At 43.9% G+C, this 21,550-nt stretch overlaps 1 protein-coding gene across 5 annotated transcripts in view; it reads right to left on the bottom strand.

The window, feature by feature from the left end:
• MID1 (midline 1) overlaps nucleotides 1-21,550 on the bottom strand; it is a 395,248-nt gene that overhangs the window by 162,189 nt on the left and 211,509 nt on the right. The window contains exon 1 of one of the 5 annotated variants that reach the window (XM_090063912.1): nucleotides 7,910-8,030. The exons of the other annotated variants lie outside the window; for them this stretch is intronic. The gene's annotated coding sequence lies outside the window, so the exon portion shown is untranslated. Of the gene's footprint in view, nucleotides 1-7,909; nucleotides 8,031-21,550 lie in introns of those variants that run through there. 5 annotated transcript variants of the gene reach the window in all.

Here is a 21,550-nt window from a genome sequence, read left to right as displayed (position 1 = left end):
TGGCTCGGGATGGGAGTGTTGCCAGACCCGATCCCCTGTCTAGTACTCTGAGGCAAACTGGAGCGGAGGGAGGGAGGATTACTTGTGTGGACTGCATGAATCTGTTGATGATACTGAGCTTTTCAATCTCCTTCTCCTGCTTTTTCATACTGTCAGTAGCAAACTGACAGGCAAGGGAGCCATGAGGGAGCTGATAACACAGGATTTTTTAGCCCATCAAGAAAACAAAAACCTCTCTCATTAGTTCAAGCTCTTCTTAAACAGCTTTTTACAAGAAAGGAATGGAGTGACACTACCAGCTGACCTGCAGATTAGCTTTAAAAAGCCCTAAGTGGACACTATCCTATCTGTCTTTGTCCCAGTGAAATTGGAAACGCACACACAGACACCTCTCAGCATTAGCTAGCCTAGGGAGGTGTGACCATGACCAGATGTCGGCTAGGGTCCAGGCTACTCTGGTACATGCTCTGAGGGAGAGAGGATGGAAGAAGGGGGATCCCTGCTTGAGCAGTGAGCAATGAGCAGTGGGGGGGGAGGGGCAGGGGAAAGCCAGGCAGATGCTGCTGTGCCTGCAGTCCCCTACCCCCTTCTCAGCCAGCCAGAGCAGTGATAGTGCTTCAGGTAGGGAGAAGAAGGGTGGAGCCAGCCCTGCTATCTGGAGCAGACAGCCCAGCTCCTGGATGAAAAGCGTGTTGGGATGCTTCGAGACTCTGATTTAACTTAATCCAGGAAGGGGTCTGGGACAGGCATTTCATAAACCAGTTTGACCCAAATCAGTTATGTCTGATACTACATCCAACCAGGTTTACCTTAAAGTAGTCTCGGCCATTTTGAAACTTGTTTATATGCCCTGAACTTGTTTTGTTACAGGTTTACACCAGTTTCTGATCACTTAAACCAGCGTATGTGTAACATATTTCCCTAGCCAATGAAATACAATAACCATGGAACAGGCAACTGTCTGTCTGTGAAGCCCACACTCTTAAGGCAAGTCACTGTCTACCCCATATGTTGTTTCTCTTTTTAAAAAGTCTCCAGTTTTGTTAGTTAAGGGATTTACTTTGCAATAGAAGGAATAGGAGAGGAGTTAACATAGGCAGGATGCACTGGGGTCTGTCTTGGCTTCTTTACACTGCTCTAGTAGCAAAAAAGGGCTAGAATGATAGCCTGTTCAGCCATGAGGCACTAAATAAGCTAAGGACTGAGGACACTTTGGTTTTGCAAAATTCCAGCACAACAGTCTAAATATCTATGGGTCCTGGGCTATACAGCAACTGCTATGTTTTACATTGCCACCCAATAGTGATTCTAAAGCTGGCAGTGACAGCTTGAGGATGATTACCTCTCTGTAAAAGGAATTTTCAAGAGTAAAGGAATGATATGGTGGCTAATCTGCCAGTATCCCTCTCCTTGTAGTTTCCACAACCCCAGGCACCCTAATCCAGCAATCAAATGCAGAAGCTATTTCATTTCATGCTACTGACCATGAAACCCCAAAGACTCCTTGCAATGTTTTTGGCTGATAATGAGTAGTATCTCTTGGGCTCAACTGTGGCCTTTTTCATAGCTCTTTGTTAAATATACATATGTTGCATATACAAAAGATCTAGACTGTCTCATTTCCAAATTCTTTTCCAGATGTTGCCAGCTTCAGCATTTACCATTAACTGTACCCGCTTCTTTGAACCAATGGCAACAAGTGCTAGTTACAACTACCAGGCCACATCTTTAATGTAGAAGGGGCAGCCGGATCAAGATCAAGGGCAGCACAAAGATGGCATAAAGCAATGTTCAAACCCTCCTTTCACCAAGCTGTGCTATGAACTTCTTGGTCTCACAGTCTATATGGACCAGAAAATCTTGTTTGTATTCAGAACCACCCTAAACTCTGCACAGACAGCAGGAATATAGGTTATATGGAGTCAGAAAGAACCACAAGTGTTTTTCAAATATCACACACAGATGTACTTTAACAGCAGCAAGGGGTGTTGCAGGAGCTGCAACTGCTATAAAGTTATGACCTTGTCCATCTCACAGGTCTCTGAGAATTTAAACAGGTTCATTTGGGGCTAAATAAAGCTCTTTTTTTTTTTTTTTTATAAACTTATCACCATCCTATCCATCAGGAACACACTGTCAATCTTCACTACCTTGCTACCTTTTTTCCTCACAGCTTATAGTTGAAAAGGCCCAGTTTGGGGTATTCTTGATTCTAACTGACCAGAAATATATTCTTAGTGTTAAATCCTGGACATTTAAAAATACTACAAGAGAGAATCTGCTACTTAAATTTTAAGAGTTTAATATTTAACATTTTATCCTATCCTACTTCCATGTCTGTTACACACATAGTGAATCATATGAGTTAAAATTAATAAGTGTATTTTTAAAAATTGCAGTAAGGCAATTAGAAGGTGGTTATTTTTTTTTTATAACTGCAAATCACTGTAAATGATTTAAAAGAAACAGTAACAAAATGCATTCTATCCTAATACAGCCCCCTCCATTCAAGGGTCTCAGTAGTTTCACATACATTAATGGACCACTTTCTCACCAAGTCAAGAAAGCTGCACTAGCATAAGAGAGAATTTAATCAGTAGAGCCTCTCAGTCTCAGCGAGGGAGATACCTATTTTTACTTATGGAGAGAACAGAGAACAAATTATAGCTGCTCTATTGCTAGTGCATCATTGTCAGGTATAGAAAGAGGGCTCAGAAAGCTCTACTGTTTCTGCATGCTTTAGCCAAATTTGACTGCTTGTATCCTGGAAAAACAAAAAGAGAATGTCTGTTCTGTAACACTATACACAAATGTCTCAGGTCTGAGAGGAATGCAGCTGTTACCTGTAATGTTATGGGACTACCACTAAGCACATTCCTTTTACCACACCTGGAGGCATTGCCGCCCAGAGACACAATGATTTCAGGGGAGTATTTTATACTAGGGGTGCTCTAACCAGGCCCGTGAACCATGGCTAGCCACCAGCACTGTGTCAACTGGCACATGGGGCTCTCCATGGATTTTGCAGGGAACCCTGCAGACCATGGCCTTGTGTACTAGATCATGGCAGTGTAGGGGTCAATCCTGGTGCACAAGGGCTGGGTAGGGGCAGCGTGGAATCCCCAGAGCCTGAATTCAGTTTGTTGGGTGCTGTGTGGAGCCCCAAGTACCCAATCCTAGCAGCAGGGTGGGGCAGCCCACAGATTGATGCCACATCATTCATCTCATCTATGGAGCCAAAACTGTGAGCACCACTGTTCTATACAATTTATCCTATCTCCCTAGCATGGCTCAGGCTCTAGGATCATGGACAGACGCTGGTAAGGCGCTGGCAGAAAGAAGGGTGAATCCCTTGCTCTCACCATTAGATCAAAGAGTGGAATTCTATTCTTTTCTAGACATCTATATTACTAGATTTGGTCACCTACATGATCATCTAAGTTCCCAAAGTTGCCATTTAAACAGTAGGGCTAGGGACAAAAGTTACACATAAACTGGTTTAAGTTATCAAAAATGGGTCTAAACCTGTAACAGAACAGAAGCTCAGTGCACATAAACCAGTTTCAAAATGGCTGAAACTGGTTTAAGATAAACCTGGTTGAATGTAGTATTAGACTTAACTGATTGGGGTCAAACTGGTTTATGAAATGCCTGTCCCAGACCCCTTCCTGGTTCAAGTTAAGTCACAGTCCAACAGCAAGGTTTGTGGCCCTGGGCTGGGCTCTGCTGTCTGCTCCACAGAGCAGGACTGGCCCTGCCCCTCTGCTCCCTAGCTGGAGCAGTAAGGGCTGGCTGACAAGGGAGTGGAGATGGGCCAGCCCAGCTGGAGATGCAGCCTCATCTACAGAGTTGGGGTGGGAAGAGGAGCAGGCTGCCCCCCACCAGAAAATCCCCAGCTGGGGTCTGGGACCAGGGAGGGGGTTTAAATGCTCCTTCCCTGTGCAAACTTACTGCTGGCTGCAACCGTGGACTATAAATCCCTGAGGCACCTGGAAGCAGGAAGAACACGTCATGAACACCCTTCCACAGTCCTGCTTTTGTGATTCTGGACTGCAAATCCCAGAGACCTCGGGGCAGCAAGAAGAGGAAGTGAACACACAGCCAGGGACCCATGCTCTAGTGCCCCCCAGCTTCTGGCCTGAGCCACTGCAGGCATGTGGCTGCATTTCCTGAGTCACAGGTAAATGTCTGTTCACTTCTGTTTCAATTTAATCTGTACATATTAAATTAACCTGTAAAGACTTATTTGATTCAGCCTCAGGCTTTTTGACTGTCTGCACTTAGCCAAGTTGTGTATCATTACTGAATCAGTGCAGTAACTTAGGCAATTAGAAACCAACTATCTCCAGTCTTCCTGATTTGGAGAAAGAAATTAGAGTATTTACAAAAAGCTTGAAATTTTACATTCTGAGGAAACCAAGAAGTGTATTTGATTTAGGAATGAGTCCTGACGTAGATACCTTCTCATTATTGCTTGAGAACCATCTTATTATTTCTGTTCAGTTCTGGCCTGGTATCATATTCTGTTTACTCACAGGCCAGAGTCTTGTTTTCTAGGTGCTGACCTGCAAATTAAGATAGGCTCCTCATGCCTTATGAATACAAGAGAAGTATGAACTAGGGCAGTATTGTCTGAACAATGTTTAAATACGACTGACTCTAGGATTAAGGAAGAAAACTGAACTTTGGTATCTAATTATGAATTTCCCTAGACAAGACTGTGATTTGTCTTTTAAACACTGTGCCAGTGAACCCACAGGAGTGAAATCCTTCTCTTTTCTCACTCCTTCACCATGACTCTTACCAATAGCACTACCATTCATGCTGGAGGGACAGCCTGTTACAAAGGCTCACTTCTTCTCCCACTCAGTATATCAGCTAGCACAGACGTTGCCTTGTCATATGCACTGGCTCGTGCACTAACCCAATATCCCATGGTGAGCAGAGAAGAGCACTGTGCCGGCAAGGTCCTCACCCAGTTTCTTCATTATATCAGCCAACACAGCTTAGCCTACATGAAGAGGAAAGTAATTGCCTACTGGTAGTGGCCAGTCACTAATTGCTTCCTCCTTCAAACCAAAGGAAAAGTGGTGAAAAGAACTGTAATTTGTCACCATTCATTATGTGGTCTGTTCTGCTCTGCAACACACCTTAGGTAGGATGAGATGTAATATTCAATCCTATAACTTTACACTAAATGAAAATTGAATCCAAGGGAAAGGATGGACTTTACCCGTAAAGTTTCTACTTTACTTTGTCTGGGGATTTTGTTTTGGAACAGGCTGTAAAAGGCCCTGCAGAAAATCAGAACATCCTTGCAAGGCTTAATTTAAGGGAACACCCACATTATTTCAATCTTGCGGGCACCCTGTTACGGATACTGTCCCTCTATCCTGATCACATGTTGGCAACTCCATGCATCTTTTTTTCTGCACTTGTGGGTACAGAAAGACAAATCATTTAATTAACTTTTCCCACACAATCTTGCCTGAAGGGTCTATTATGACCATCCCTGATGAACAGCAAATGAAACTGAAGTATCAATTGACAACTTAGATGACAAAGTGTCAAATTTTGTTGGTTCATATAAGGAAGAAAAAATACAGGAGATTAAGAAGGATACAGTTATCAAACACCAGAACAGAAACAGAGTAGTTTCTAACATTATTCACTATGGAATAATGGAAAAAGTTATAGCATCATAGCACAGCCCAATCTAGCTGGGAGGTTCCAAGGAAAAAAAAGAAAAAAAGACAGAAATCTGAGTACAGCATCTGAACTGAATTTTACTGAACACACAATTTTCAGATCTTATTAGACACTGTCTTCATCACAAGGATTGCTGCTTTATTCTTCACTCTTTCAAGTCAAAGCTGAGACAGTACAGAAGTTAGTCACTATTTCTTCTCTGATGTAAACTCATCAAGGTTGTGATCCTTACAGACCTGAGAGATCCTGCTAAATGCCCATATAAAATCAATGAGAAATATTTGTGTTCCTCAACTCTCAAGATGAGGCTGTAACAATAGGATCATTTTTTATCCATTGAATGTTACTGGCTGGGTTAGTTACAGATGTAAAAAAAGAAGCTGTTTTATTCTACACCCTACAGCAGGTATGCTTAACCCCCAGCCTGTGGGCCAGATCCAGCCCTCAGAGTCATGTCCTCTGGCCTGCATGGCTCCTCATGGGCCCAAACATTTGGCGGCAGGGGGATGGCATTAATTGGTACTCCCCTGCTGCTAATTTTTGGACCCACGGAGAGCCCTCTGACTGATTAGTGGGGCAAGCAGTGCAAGGCCTAAGCTGAGTGGCACAAGGCCTGATCTGGGTGACTCCAGGTATGCAGGGCCCAAGCTGGGTGGCATGAGATGGGATATAGGTATATGGGGCCTGATCCAGGTAGTTCAAAGCAGGATGAAGGGGAAGGTGGGGGACAATCCAGGCAGTGATTTCATGGGGGATCCAGCCCATGGACCAGCCTTGTGTCACTCATCTGACCCATGGGGCCAAAATTTGAGCACCACTGCCCTACATCACACCAAAAAAAAAAAGAAGAATCATCTCTACACAGAATAGTGGGATCCATACACATTAGCATTCACCACAACAATCTCTGACTATATTTGAGGGTAGCATGAAAAATGTTAATAGGTAAGTTACACCTTTCTAAAAGGCTGTTAATTTTCAAAAGGAAACCTCCTTTAAAGTATCTCAAATTCTAGACCTAGGACAAGTTTCCTGACAAGTATCCCAGGAGAGTGAGCTGTAGCAATAAATGAGTAAAAATGAGTAATGTGATAAAGGGAATTATTTGGATGCATCTGTACAATCTCCTGCCCTAAAGTCATTTGTCCGTTAGATTCATAAATACCTATGGTACTTTAAAAACTTGTCAGATAATTATCAAGTTTTGAAATGGCATGTTAGCAAACTCAGACGATAAATTCTTATACTTGAGGACCAAGCATTCATCTGGTTTCACTATATAGGACAATTGGTGAGCTTTATGTAAACTCAACTCATAAAAAAGTGAATAGTACAATCAAGACCTTTTATTCTACCTTGAGCATATTGGTGCTAAAATGTACTTCCTTCATAAAAATCAATCTCTGAGGCACTATTCTAAAATACACCATGGTTTAAGATGGTGCAAATTAATTATTCACAAATGAACAAATGTGATTTCAAAACATTCACACAAGTACTGTATAGGGCTTTAGGGAATTACATGTTTAAATGACAGAACTGAAGAAAAATGTGCTACCTCATCCTTCATTTGCTACTTTTAACATAGTACTGTAAAATTCCAGCTGCATTTAACAGAATAAAGATGTCTAATGTCCCTTTCAAGTTTCCTTAATGCAGTCATTCTCAAGCAGGGTACCATGGCACACTGAGGTGCCTTGGGATCCTCTCAGTTAGCACTGTTTGGTGTGTTAACGTGATTCATGAGAGAAACCCAAAGATTTCAAAAAGGAATACATAGTGTTAAAAATGTTATGACCTGTTGTGGTCTTTGAGTTCTTTCCGACAAAAAAATTGCTCTTTTTCCATAGTGAAAAAACAAATGAAAATTAAGAACTGGTATTTTCAGAGGGGTATCTTGAGTCTAAAATGTTTGAAAACACCACTTTACTGTCTTAACATCAATTGATAAGGCAACACATCACAATTTTAAAAAAAAGCAGAAGAAAAACTCAGCTTATTACTGAGGAACATTTCCATTTCTGCAAAGCTTTCAGTATACAGATGATAATTCATTTGAATAGTGCCAGAAACCCAGAATGCTGTATTACCAACTTGTTAAACACATTAGAAAATATTTTCAAAAATATTCTGTAGCAAGTTTACATTTACAGGCAAGCATCTGTTTCAACTCTTAAGAACATATAATGCGCATACCCACCGATGGATTTCGCCCTAGTTCTTTTGGCTGAAACATTGCTGTAGAGAAAAAAAAAGACCACGCTGACCCACTCAAAAAACCAGTGAAGGCAAAGAAGCCAGATGGTAGCAGCTACCACAATCCTAGTAATCCCAAAGCAGTACTGTGACTGTGTCTGTAACTGTGAGACAGTCAATGCTGAAACACAACAGGAAAATCTGCCCTACAATTCCAGGAAAACCAGCTCCACCTAATCACCTCCGCTAGAGTTTAAGAATCAAAAATCCCTCAGCAGTCTGACTGCCTTTGTCACCAACCCTAAAACAAATATCTGCTCTCTTTCAGCATTCATCTTAAATTGACTGAAAAAGCAACGAGGATCAGGTTCTCTCAATGAACATCTCTATAACCTGGCTGACAATGATGGCTTGTAATAAGGACATTGGTTTGTGCTGCCACATAACTCAAACAAGTGGAAGCTCAGCCTGCTGTGTAATTAATCCAGAGCTGAATAATGAACTGCAGTTCCCATGCCCGTAATGGGAGACTGACCTGAACTGGCAAGCCCTGTCATACAATGTGAACAGTTCAAAACTTTTCTTCCTCAGGGAATTTCGAATGCTACAGGACAAAGACAATTTGCCGACTCTTTTTTTTTCTTGAAATATTGACTTGAGAGAGACACACGAACAAATCTTGTTAGAAGTTCACCTAAACACTGTGACTGCTGCACTTATACAGGAAAGAATTTTCTTCCCTAAATAAATACAGTGGAGCAATGACCTGGCTCTCTTAGTCTGAGAAGAGAAACACTGAATGACTGCTGTTGTTTAAAATGTTGCTGATTTATCAGTTTGCAAATCAACAAAATGCAACAGTAAACAACAGATTGACCAAAAGTACCCAGTAAAATGCCCGAGTGAATTTCTGATTGATCTCAAGTTATACCAGACATTTGGACTCCAATAAAGGTATTAAAAATCTAAGTGGAAACAGCAGGAAAGAATTGCTTCCTTGTGTTCTCTGTTTTTCATGTTGCAATGCTTTCTTTCATGCATTTGTAACAGAGCACAGTGAAAGGAAACATCTCTCAGATGTTTGGACATGAGGATGCAAACACACATTGCTTTTGGTCTTTCTTCCGCAGACGGGTTTGCATTTTGCTCTCATTAAAATAATAAACAACCGTTATGATTATTTAATTTCCTATTCATTTGATTTCCTTAAAACAATGGATTGGAGCTGTTACAGACATACTTCATTAAAACGTTTTAAAGGTTTCTGCTGGTGATATCTGTTAACATGTGTCTAGTGAAGTGCAATGATAACTTGTAACTGAAGAAATGGGAATCCAAAAGGCAAAAGCAGTATACAGCAGAACTCTGATCCCTGGAACTGCTTGGACGACATTCAAAGTCTGGTTTGTCAGGTATCTATTACGCTAAGGATTCACCTTAATTCAATTAAGACATTGCACCTCAACTGGTAAAAGTGATTGGAAACCAGTTTAAAAAATGTAACACAACAGAACTTCGGTGCACTTAAACCACTTTTAAAATGGCCAAAACTGATTTAAGATAAATCTGGATGGATACAGAATCAGACTTAACTTATTTAGCTTAAATTGGTTTATTGAACTTCTGTCGCAGATCCCCTCCAGATTAAACTCACAATCCCTCAGCATCCCACAATGCTTTGCACCTCCACCACAAGCCCCCACTCCCCCACAGGGTGGGCTGACTATTCTTGGCCCAAGCTGTCTGCTTCAGCTGAGCTGGGAGGCATGCTCTAGCACCCCCCCAGCTTCTGGCCTGGGCCACTGCAGACATGTGAGTGCATTTCTGGAATCAAAAGTGAATGTCTGTTCACTTACTTATTGATTCAAGCCATGCAGCTTAGACTAAACCTGCAAATATTGAATTGAGGCAAAATCTGCAGAGGAAAAGCTCCCTGGAGCAGAAGCTCCCAGGAAGGAATTCTAGACATTGTAGTTAGCATTGCATCTTAGGGCTTTTAGAACCACCATGCCATAATGGTTCCATGCAATGTGTCTTTCTTTCTGCTTTGGCCTATCTGTAGCCAGGCCATTTTGGGTCAGCCAGGACCAACACCATGCCATATATAGTTCTTAGCCATACAGGCTAGGGACAGAAGTTATACAAACTGTTTTAAGTGATCATAAACTAGTTTAAACCTGTAACAGAACATAAGTTCAGTGCACATAAGCCAGTTTAAAAAAGGCTGAAACTGGCTTAAGATAAACCTGATTGAACAGACTTAACTGATTAGACCAGACTTGTTTATGAAACATTTGTCCAGAACCCTTCCTGGTTCAAGTTAAATCAAAATCCCCCAGGATCCCAGCAATTTGCAGCCCTGGGCTGGGCTGTCTGCCCCAGAGAACAGGGCTGGCCCTGCTCCTCTGCTCCCTAGGTGGAGCAGTGAGGGCTGGCTCACTGGCCTAACTGGCTTGGTCACTGACCCTCCACCCCACCCCCGGCAAACCCCAGCTGGGATCTGAGGCCAGGGAGGGGGATTAAACTTCCCTTTCCCCGAGTACAGAGCCCTCACTTGCTTACTTAGTGATGGCTGTGACTGTGGACTACAAATTCCAGAGGTACCTGGAAGCAGGACAGAGAGTGATAAGGAACCCTGCAGAATCCTGCTGCCATGATTCTGGACTGCAAATCCCAGAGAACTCAGGGGAAGCAAAAAGAGGAAATGAACACATATCCCATGCTGGATACAAGCTGGAGAGTCATGCTCTAGCACCCCTTGGGTTCTTTCTTGAGCCACTGGAGGCATGTGGCTACATTTCCTGAATCAAAAATAAATGTCTGTTCATTTGATTATTGGTTCACTCTTTGCAACTTAAACTAACTGGCAAAAGATGAATCAATTCAGGCTCAGGCTTTTTAACTCTCTGCGCTTAACCACAGTGGCTAGCAGGGATTGAACCAAGGGAGGCAGAGGGTAGAATGCACTGGTGCACTTGTGCCCCACTTTGATTCCTGTTTCCAAAGTTGAAAACCAACTTTCTGGGAGTGGCAGCAGTATTTCTAGTCAAGCAGTGCTGACTGAGTGAGTCAATTGACTTTGTGGCTCATCATAATCTATTTTATCCCTCCTAAACTCTTCATTCCACAGGTGTTAATAACCGTCTCTTCTTTTGAATTGTCTTGATATGAAAGGGCCAATGTGGTTCCCATTTTCAAAAAAGGGAGGACGGAGGACCCATGAAACTATAGACCAGTTAGTCTTACCCCGAACCTGGGTAAGCTTTTTGAGAGAATATCTGGGCACATGTCCATGAGGGGCCAGCAGGGGAGATTATGTTTAGGGGCAACCAACACGGGTTCATTAGAGGCAGGTCCTGTCAGACCAACCTGGTGGCCTTCAACAACCAGGTCACCAAATCCTTAGATGCAGGGGTAGCAGTGGACATAGTCTTCCTGGACTTTAGGAAGGCCTTCGACACTCTCTCTCACCCCGTTCTCATTAAAAATACTAGGGTACTGTGGCGTTGACACCTACACAGTCAAATGGGTCGCTAACTGGCTGGAGGACTGCACCCAGAGAACAGTGGTGGATCGGTCATTTTCAAACTGCAGGGATGTGGGCAGTGGAGTCCCCCAGGGCTCAGTCCTTGGGCCTGCACTGTTCAACATCTTCATCAGCAACTTGGACGAGGGGGTAAAAAGCACCCTGTTCAAATTCGCAGATGACACTAAGATGTGGGGGAAAGGGCATGCTAGAAGGGAGGAATAGGCTGCAGTCAGACCTGGACAGGTTACAGGGGTGGGCAGATGAGATCAGGATGGGTTTCAAAACTGACAAGTGCAAGGTGATGCACCCGGGGAGGAAGAACCAGCAGCATACCTACAGGCTGGGGAACTCCCTTCTTGTCAGCACAGAGGCAGAAAAGGATCTTGGAATCATTCTTGATGCCAAAATGAGCATGGGCCGACAGTGTGGGGACACAGTCAGGAAGGCCAACCATACCTTGTCATGCATCCACAGATGCATCTCGAACAGGTCCAATGAATTGATCTTCCCCCTCTATGCTACAGTGGTCAGGCCACAGGTGGAGTACTGCGTCCAGTTCTGGGCGCCGCACTTCAAGAGGGATGTGGACAACATGGAGAGGGTCCAGAGGAGGGCCACCTGCATGATCAGGGGGCAGCAGGGCAGGCCCTATGAGGAGAAGCTAAGGGACCTGAACCTGTTCAGCCTCCACAAGAGAAAGCTGAGGGGGGATCTAGTGGCCTGTTACAAACTAGTCAGAGGGGACTAGCAGGCACTGGGGGAGTCCCTGTTCCCCCAAGCACTGCCAGGAGTGACTAGAAATAACAGTCACAAGCTGGCAGAGGGTAAATTCAGATTAGACATCAGGAGGTGCTACGTCACGGTCAGGGCAGCTAGGATCTGGAACCAACTTCCAAGGGAAGTGGTGCTGGCTCCTACCTTGGGGATCTTTAAGAGGAGGCTAGATGAGCACCTTACTGGGGTCGTTTGACCCCAGTACTTTTTCCTGCCATGGCAGGGGGTCGGACTTGATGATCTGCTCAGGTTCCTTCTGACCCTGGAAACTATGAAACTATATTCCACCAATCAAAGATAACCTGTCTTCTGAAATTCTGCTCTCTGTTAGCTGCTCCTGGTAATGAAACTCCTATGTCTTCACAGCCCTGCAAGTTGTTTTTAACTTTTTCCAATGAAGTTATAATTTTCCAATGAAGTTATATTTGACATCTATATTCAAAACTGTGATCTTGAACCTAGGTGTTCAATTGATACCTAAACTTTTCAGGCAACTGGATTTAAATATTTCATGTGGATTATTCATATTTGAATTTGATTAGGCCTATGTGGAGTGCAACCCTACTTTTACTCTACCTACAGAAGTTATTCCAATAACTTTGATAACTTTATTTGTTACAGTAACCTGCAACCTGCACTTCTGGAAGAACAGCATGCATGTTTTAGATAACTTTTGCCTGGGAACATACCAGTCTGCAAACAAATTAATTGGTAGTGAACATGAAAAGAGAGGAAGGAACAAACAAATAAAGGAAAAATGGAAGAATTGGCCCCTGAAGGCAAATATTTCTATTGTTTCCCCTGGCCACATTATTGCATGTCCTAGTTTTCATTCAGCAGCTTTTACTCAAGCTAAATCATGCATTCAATGAAGAGTCACCTCATCTCATGCCAAACTGTCATTTCTTCCCTCCTCTTAACTCAACACATTAAATATTAAACAGATTTTGAAAAAAAAATGCTTAAAATATACTCTAGACTACTACTATCACATGTATTCCCTAGTAACATTCATTAGGGTTCATAGGTAGAACATGGGTAGCAACATTCATTAGGGTTCATGTGATATATCACAGGTAACTTTTTAACCCTGTTAAAACTGTGTCTTGCCTTTTTCGGATGATAGGATCTCAAATATTTTTCATCTGATTCCTGTTTCGCATGTTGGGTCTCCAGAATTCAGAACCACCTGTGCAAGCCCTGTTTGAAGAGTTCTGTGCTTAGTATGTTTTTACTGCACAACAGAGCCTTAGCAAGAAGAAGGCTATTAGGAGCTGAAGAAAATTAAGACAGGAATAAACCTGTGGACTATCTACACTGAAAGCACATGGATTCACCACACATTAAAGCCCATAAAAGGAGAAAAGTAGAAAGACTGGCAGTTAAGCAACAACCTGTAAGAGGTATAGAGCCACTGTTTTCTCTATACATGAACTTCATAGCTAATCATGGTGACAGCAGGATGGTTCAGACACCATATAGATGAAGAAGATACAAAATACCTGTAATGTTTTTGAGGCACATCAGTTACAACATGCATTTCTGGATGTTTTTATCTCAAATGAATCAAAGTGTTTATGAAAAAGCAATTCACTTTTGTTGGGATAACAAGTTTATTTCCTACCAGAAATGGACCACCCATTTTCATGGCTAAAAAAATACCAGCATTTTTCAAGTGCTGTACATTCTCTGGAGGGCAGGGACAGAATTCTTAGTAGTTTGATAGGTACTGTCAGGCATCAGACAGATGACATTTCAAGGTATTTGCAGAGTGCAAATGCAGCGATGCAGTACAACGCGAGCAGGGTGGAGCCCTGGGAGTATATTATTTACAATTGGAAAAATAAAAGTTTCAGGACGTCTAAGATTTGAGAGGGGTGCTTGATAGCTATAAGTCCTCAGTTTGTGTCTTTTTTTAATGTATACACACACACAATCATTTTATTCATCTTCTATATGAGACAATACCATGTCTTGAATTTCTAAGAGAGTTTTCTGGCTATGGCAGAGTAACATAGAAGGGTCTGGTGTCTCTGCCATATCTTATTTATGGTTGTTGAAAAGAAGTTGAGGGCTGCTAGAGACGTTCTTTGATTCTTTCCCTGGTTGAACACAAAGGGTTGAGCAGCCCTTGCTCAGCACAGCAGCAGCTGGCTACATTCTAAGGCTCTATATTGCTTCTGCAAGTTGCAGATTTCAGGAATATGCAACAACCCTACCTACTTCCTCTGCCTACTTTAAACATACTCCTGATATCTGGTTCTTAGTGAGGTGGCAAAAGAGCTGTGGCTGCCCCTGCAGTGCTCTGCATGGCTCCAAGCCCCACCTGCTTCCACCTTGGGCAGACTGCACCATGTTCCCCCCCGTACCTGCTCCAGCTCCCAGCTGCCTTTCACCCATTCCACCCACCCAGCATTATAAACAGCTGCCTGCAGGTGGCTGGGTGGATAGAAAGTGCAGCCCTGCATGCTGGGGCAGGGGCTGCCTGCCTGCAGCTTCTCCCTGCCTAGCTGGGCTTGTGGTGTCCAGCACGTCCCCATGCTACTTGCTACCCAGAGTGGTGCAGCAGGGGTAGGAGGTGGGGTGAGGACCTGAGCAGTACCTAGGTAGCTGCAGAAGCTGTGAGAACACCTCTTCTGGGAAGCTGTGAATACTGGCCAGGACTGGGCCTAGGGTGGTGCTCTTGGCAGGTGCAGGGAGGGTGCGGGTGGGAACACAGCTCAGGCTGCCCTGGGCAGGAGCAGGTAGGGCTAGACCCTATGCAGTGTCATGGGGGCAGCCACACCTACTCCTGCACTGCCCAGGCAAGCTCATCTGCACACACCACCTTCTCCCCCCTTTCCCCCTACCCCCAGCTGGCTCCCACAATATAGCATGCAGGCAGCACCCACACATACATGCAGGCACCCACCCCTTCACACACCAGCCTCCTCCACACACCCACCACACACACTGTAAAAGAGTAAGACTTTATTTTGAGCTATTATGCAATAGCCTCTATATATGCTACTCAAAAAACATAAATCAAGACAAAAATTATTATTTGAAATAAAATTAAAAAATGTTATAGTAGATGTTTGATTTTTAGTATATATGTGTTTTTTTAATTCGTTAAAAATTTGTGTGGTCTATAATTTTCTAAAATGATATCTTCTGAGAGATTTTGTGTGTGGGGCCTTCAGCAGCTCACCAAAACTCATTAAATGGTCTACCAGCTAAATAATTGCTCATCCTGTCTTGGAACATGGATCAGAAACTTACTGGCACTGGATCCAGACCACACAGCCAGGGGGCTTCAGCAGTGTTTGACAGCAGGAGTTTCAGAACTGGGAGTCTTTGCCTACTGGGCAGTGATGGAACTGGCAGCAATGGTGGCCAGGTCCTAATGCTGGCCCACATGGCGACTGGTGCCTCCCGAGGCAGGAGGGGGGCACTTCCCCCCAGTGGCCAGTCAGTGACCGGGGGTACCCCGTGGCCAATCACACCAACCATGGGGGGTCCCTGGCACCAGTCGCACATGCCAACCCAGAAGTGCCAGCAGTGTTCCCAGAAGGACCAGGGGCACTTCTCCTGGATCCCCCACTCCGTGGCCAGTGCTCTCAGGAGGGGCTACACCGCTTCTGCCTGCCCCCCCACCCATCGCCTTTAGTGAGGAATGCTGGCTGTCAGAGGGTGAACCAGCACTCTCAGGAGGTGCACATGTACCCCCATGCACCTTCTACATGTAGCCACTGCTAGCCCACCTCAAATGCAAGCTAGGTGATTCCAGACTGCCACTGAAATAGGTTGCCAAGTGCTGCCTTACAAGTATAAGATATAATACCTTAGTCTGCCACATACACAGTGTTATACTACACAAGGTCTTCATACTGTCATTAAAATAACTTCTGGATTTGGTACAGGAGTTTTACCAAAAGTGACATTTTATTAAAGCTCTCTGGAGACTGGTAGAGCTTAATTTTAATAGTAGTACATGTTCTTGTTCTTTTCATGACTCGCTGAAAGAACTATTGGATAGGTCTTGATTGACATAAATTGATTATAACTGCATCATCAAATATTAAATTTCCATTACACAAACAGGATGGTATCATTCTAAATATCAAAATTCAACCAAACGCACCAGCTTCCCTCACTCGCAATACATTGAAGCTACTTGTAAGCTCCAAAAAAAACAACAAAAAACAAAGGCTACCCCCCTCCCACCCACTGAGCTTAATTATTATAGAAGGGATGCTTTTAACTTTCTTCTCTGATCACTGAAGACATGTGCTCAGTGACTGTGATTTCCTCCTTTGTGCTGACTACTTGAAAAATTATGTGTGTATATTTGGGTGTGTGTCAGGGGGAGAAGTATTAGAACAACAGTAATGAAAAGGGTGACAGATTCCTAATATGAAAACAGGATATGAGGAATAGTATTGTGCTAGTTCCTGTTTGTAAGGCAGGACATAGGTGGCATGATTGTTCAGGCCATTGAAGAAAACTTCCTTAAGAATGAGATTGTTCATATTTTAGCTTTGCCTATGGTAAATCTGCAACATAAATAATGCTGAACAGAAATCATCTTGCATCACCACTGGGAAAAATACTCTGTATTGAAAATGGTAGTAAGTGCTGCTTTAAATCACTTTTAAGCAATATAAGGAGATAGCCAAGAACTGTTCAGTCTGAAACTGAACACAAGGCCTGGGATTTGCAATGGAATCACAGGGAGTCAGACTTCTAGCTACATGGCTTGGATATTAATACTACCTTACACAATATTTGGGATTAGGGACCAAATCAAAACCTCAAGTATATACTCAAAGATTGGGGAAGTTTGAGTATAAGTCTCAACTTAGTGTGGTCTTTACTTATGTTTAATTCAAATACTGTATTAATCTGTATTTGTACAAAGTAAAAGTAAACATGAAGATACGTGTTTCTCCAAAATAGATGTTTTACAATTTGTATTATTTGGATTACATTAATTGATTCTTTGATTCAATGTGCTGGGATTTAGATACTATATTTACTTACTCAAATCTAAGATGACCCTGAATTTAAGATGACCCCCCCCCCCATTACATTCTATACATGGACAGTTTATAAATTTGTTATAATTTTCCATGCATCGAATCTAATTATTGAGGGGTCTTCTTCAATGTATCCCTCCCACTGCTGCAGTGGGGAGGCAGGTAATGTGGAGAAATCAAGCAGCTTGCCCCCCGCTTGTACCTGCCCCCCTGGCCTACCCCCTCACAGCCTTGGCTTTCTCTTTCCCCCCAGCCTCAGTTCCCCACTTCCCCCCAGCCTCTACTACCTGACTGTTCTCCAGCCTCTGCTCTCTCCTCCCTGCTGTTCATCTCCCCCTCCCCCCATTTCCCCAGACTGTTCCCTGCTTCTCCCCCTACTCTCTGTTCACCCCTTCTCCCCACAACCTCTGGCTCCCTGCTTCCCCCTGTGCTCCCCTTCCCCAGTCTCAGCTCCATCCCTGTTGTAGCCTGGGCACTGAGCATGGTTCCAGCCTAGCCCTGTAGCAGCTGTGCAGACTGCACATCACTGCTAGGGGGCTGGGCTGAAGCCATGCTCACTGCTCCAGGCTATAGTATGGATGGAGTCTGCCAGCGTGAAGCAAGAGTAAGGAGGGAAGTGAGAGGGGCAGACAGGGGAGCAGAGGCTGCATTAGATGGGGAGATGGGAGGAAGAGACTCCAGGGGGAAAATAGCAAAGTGCAGAGACAGTTGAAGTGGGGTGGAAGGCAGCAGCTGTAGCTATGGCTCTAACCCTGGATGCAGGTTGGAGCCCAAGCTGCAACAGCTGCTTGGCCCCACACCACCCTCATACCTTACCTTTGCCATCAGAAGTCCCTCCCTTTGCTCCCATAAATACTTTTTTTGGGAGGGGGAGTTGCCATCTTAAAACCAGAAAAAAAACAAACCATACATTAAAAGTCAAATACCTACTATAACATATTTTAATTTTATTACAAAAATATTTTTGTCATGATTTATGTTTGCATAGTATATATAGAGGTGATTGCATAATAACTCAAAAACAATATTTTACTCTTGTATATTGTGTGTGGGAGTGTGCGTGTCTATATATGGTGGGGAGGTGTGTGTGGGGGGGTGGCTGTGTATGGGGGCAATAGGCTATGTTGAGGTGAGTATATGTGGGGGGTGGGTGTGTGGCATTTGTGGGGTGTGAAGGAGGGCATGTAGCTCTGGCCAGCACAGCACACTCCTCACCACACACATCCAACCCCCATACTTGCACACCACTAGAAAGTAGCTCCATGTGCTGGAGCTGGCTACCTTCCCTGCCTGCTGCTGCACAGGTCCTGGACTGCACCAGAAGTGGAGGGGAGCCCCAGCCCCTGCGTCCCTGTCAAGTTCTGGGACCTGTGTGTCAGGGAGCAGCAACGGCAGCCACTTCTAGTGCATGGAGTTTCCCGCCAGTGGCATGCAAGTGCAGAAGTTGCACGTGCACGGTGGAGAACTCCAGTGATAGAGGTGGCCTAGCTGGGTAGCAGTCCTCACTGTGATATGTAGCACTGGCCGGAGCTGTGTGCCCCTGAGCAACAGCACTTGCACTGGGCACGAGTGCCCTTAGTACCCCCACCTGCTACTGCTGCCACTGCCTGCAGGAGCTGCATGCTATGGGGAGAATGTGAGGGGGTCCCCACACACCCCCATGCTCCCTCACACCCACACTCTGCCCACTCAAGTTCTGTGCTGCCACAGCCCCCCTAGGCAGGAGTGAGGTTCAATAGGGTATGTTGGCAAGGGTTGTATATATGTGCGTGCCTTGCTTCCCTCATGGGCAGAAGGGCTGGGTGGGGTACTACTAGTTGGTGCATGCCACAGGTCCGCAGAAAGTGCCTGGTGGTCCAGATATGATTCGCAGGCCATATTTTGCCATGCCTGGCTTAATATGTTGTAGTCATGAACTTTTAAAACTTCAGCTCCTTTAAGAATTGACCATTAGCTTGGACTGTTAAGGCCTGACCCTTATCAGTATGACATCATTCAGGTCTGGGAAGGAATAGGCTGATACAGTCACAAATGATACATTCTCTTTATTCTTTGACTTCAATTTCAAAATATGATCATGCTAATGTGGAAGCTAATGGTAGTTTTGGCCCTATAAAAAGAGCCAAGTTCCTTAATGTGATGTATTGCAGTCATTTATTTTCAGCATATAATCAGGGCAGACACATTTGAAACTTCAAAATAGGCCCAAATCAATTATTTTTCATGATTCAGCAATTGCACGTACTTGACCAAGACTTGCTGTAGTCCTTCCTCTCATATACATTTCCTATAGTTTGAGCTTTTGCTTATGAAAACTAATGTACTTTTATATGACTAAATCATTCAAAACCATGTAGTTTTGTCTAATAATATCCAATATCAGCTTTTTATTTTAACCACAAATGTGGGACCCGATTTATTCCCATTGTAGCGATGAATAAAAATTATATGATGAATTTCTCCTCCTCATGGACATGAATGTACACACACTGTCTCTCCAGGTGGGTGGTGGGGGGAACAAAACTAGCACTACAAGATTATATCCTAACAATTTCCTTTAAATATAAAGCGGGTTGAGTGTACCTTTTAATAATTTTTAAAAGAGATAGTCTACAGCAGTTGCAACACTTAGTTCATGTACCATAGCTAGCCAGCACGGGTTTGTTGCGGGTAGGTCTTGTTTGACCAATCTCATTTCCTTCTATGACCAGGTGACCTATCACCTGGATGAGGGAGAAGAGATTGATGTTATATATCTTGACTTCAAAAAAGCTTTTGATCTGGTATCCCATGATCACCTCTTAGCCAAACTGGCCAGTTGTGGCCTTGGCTCCACCACGATCCACTGGCTGGGAAATTGGCTCCGTGGTCAGACCCAGAGGGTTGTAATTGATGGCAGTCACTCATAGTGGTGCCCTGTGACCAGTGGGGTCCCTCAAGGCTCTGTCCTGGGACCATACTGTTCAACATCTTCATTAACGATGTGGACATTGGAGTCAGGAGTGGACTGGCCAAGTTCGCCAATGACACCAAACTTTGGGGCAAAGCATCCACGCCAGAAGATAGGCGGGTGATCCAGGCTGACCTGGACATGCTCAGCAAATGGGCGGACAAGAACCTGATGGTGTTTAACACTGAAAAATGCAAGGTTCTCCACCTTGGGAGGAAAAACCTGCAGCATCCTTATAGGCTCGGCAGTGCTACGTTGGATAGCACTACAGAAGAAAGAGACTTGGGGGTCATCATTGACCACAAGATGAAGATGAGCCTGCAATGCGATGCTGCGGCTAATAAAGCGACCAAAACCCTGGCTTGCATCCATAGATGCTTCTCGAGCAAATCCCGGGACGTCATTCTCCCCTTGTACTTGGCCTTAGTGAGGCCGCAGCTGGAGTACTGCGTCCAGTTTTGGGCTCCACAATTCAAAAAGGATGTGGAGAAGCTTGAGAGAGTCCAGAGGAGAGCCACGCGCATGATCAGAGGTCAGGAAAACAGATCTTACGATGACAGGCTGAGAGACATGGGACTCTTTAGCCTGGAAAAGAGGCTCAGGGGTGATCTGATGGCCACCTATAAGTTTATCAGGGGTAACCACCAGGATCTGGGGGAACGTTTATTCACCAGAGTGCTCCAAGGGATGACGAGGTCGAATGGTCACAAACTCCTGCAAGACCGTTTCAGGCTGGACATAAAGAAGAATTTCTTTACTGTCCGAGCCCCTAAGGTCTGGAACAGTCTGCCATCGGAGGTGGTTCAAGCACCTACATTGAACACCTTCAGGAGTAAATTGGATGCTTATCTTGCTGGGATCCTATGACCCCAGCTGACTTCCTGCCTTTTGGGCAGGGGGCTGGACTCGATGATCTCCCGAGGTCCCTTCCAGCCCTGATGTCTATGAAATCTATGAAAATCTATGAACATTATACAAAATGAATTCAGATTCCCAATACCAAAAGGCTGCTGAAGAAAACATAGCCACAGATAGACAGGCCTGGTTGATTTATGCTTGATTTATCTGTTTGTTTGTATTTGTCTGACTTTCCACAGATATCCTGGTAATGCATTTTATATTATCAACTATGTGCATCAATGACCTGTTAAACTCATTTTCTCTCTCAAGTCCAAATAAAGACAGAATTAATAAACCAATATGAATTGTAAAAGTATAAGTACTCTCTGTCTTCCTACAGAGTTGAGGTTTTAATTAATATGATCATTATGGCTGGAAACACTTGATAAACATATAACTCTAATTAATCCCATCAATCACATACTATAGTCTTTTTAAATAGTAGTGATTTACATGGGTTTAAATTAGTACATA

This window comes from Crocodylus siamensis, chromosome 1 (genome assembly GCF_052110815.1).
Source record: "Crocodylus siamensis isolate JL-2025a chromosome 1, ASM5211081v1, whole genome shotgun sequence".
Lineage (NCBI taxonomy): Eukaryota > Metazoa > Chordata > Crocodylia > Crocodylidae > Crocodylus > Crocodylus siamensis.
The sequence above is the reverse complement of the archived record's forward strand: the minus strand, read 5'-3'. Positions and strand labels throughout refer to the sequence as shown.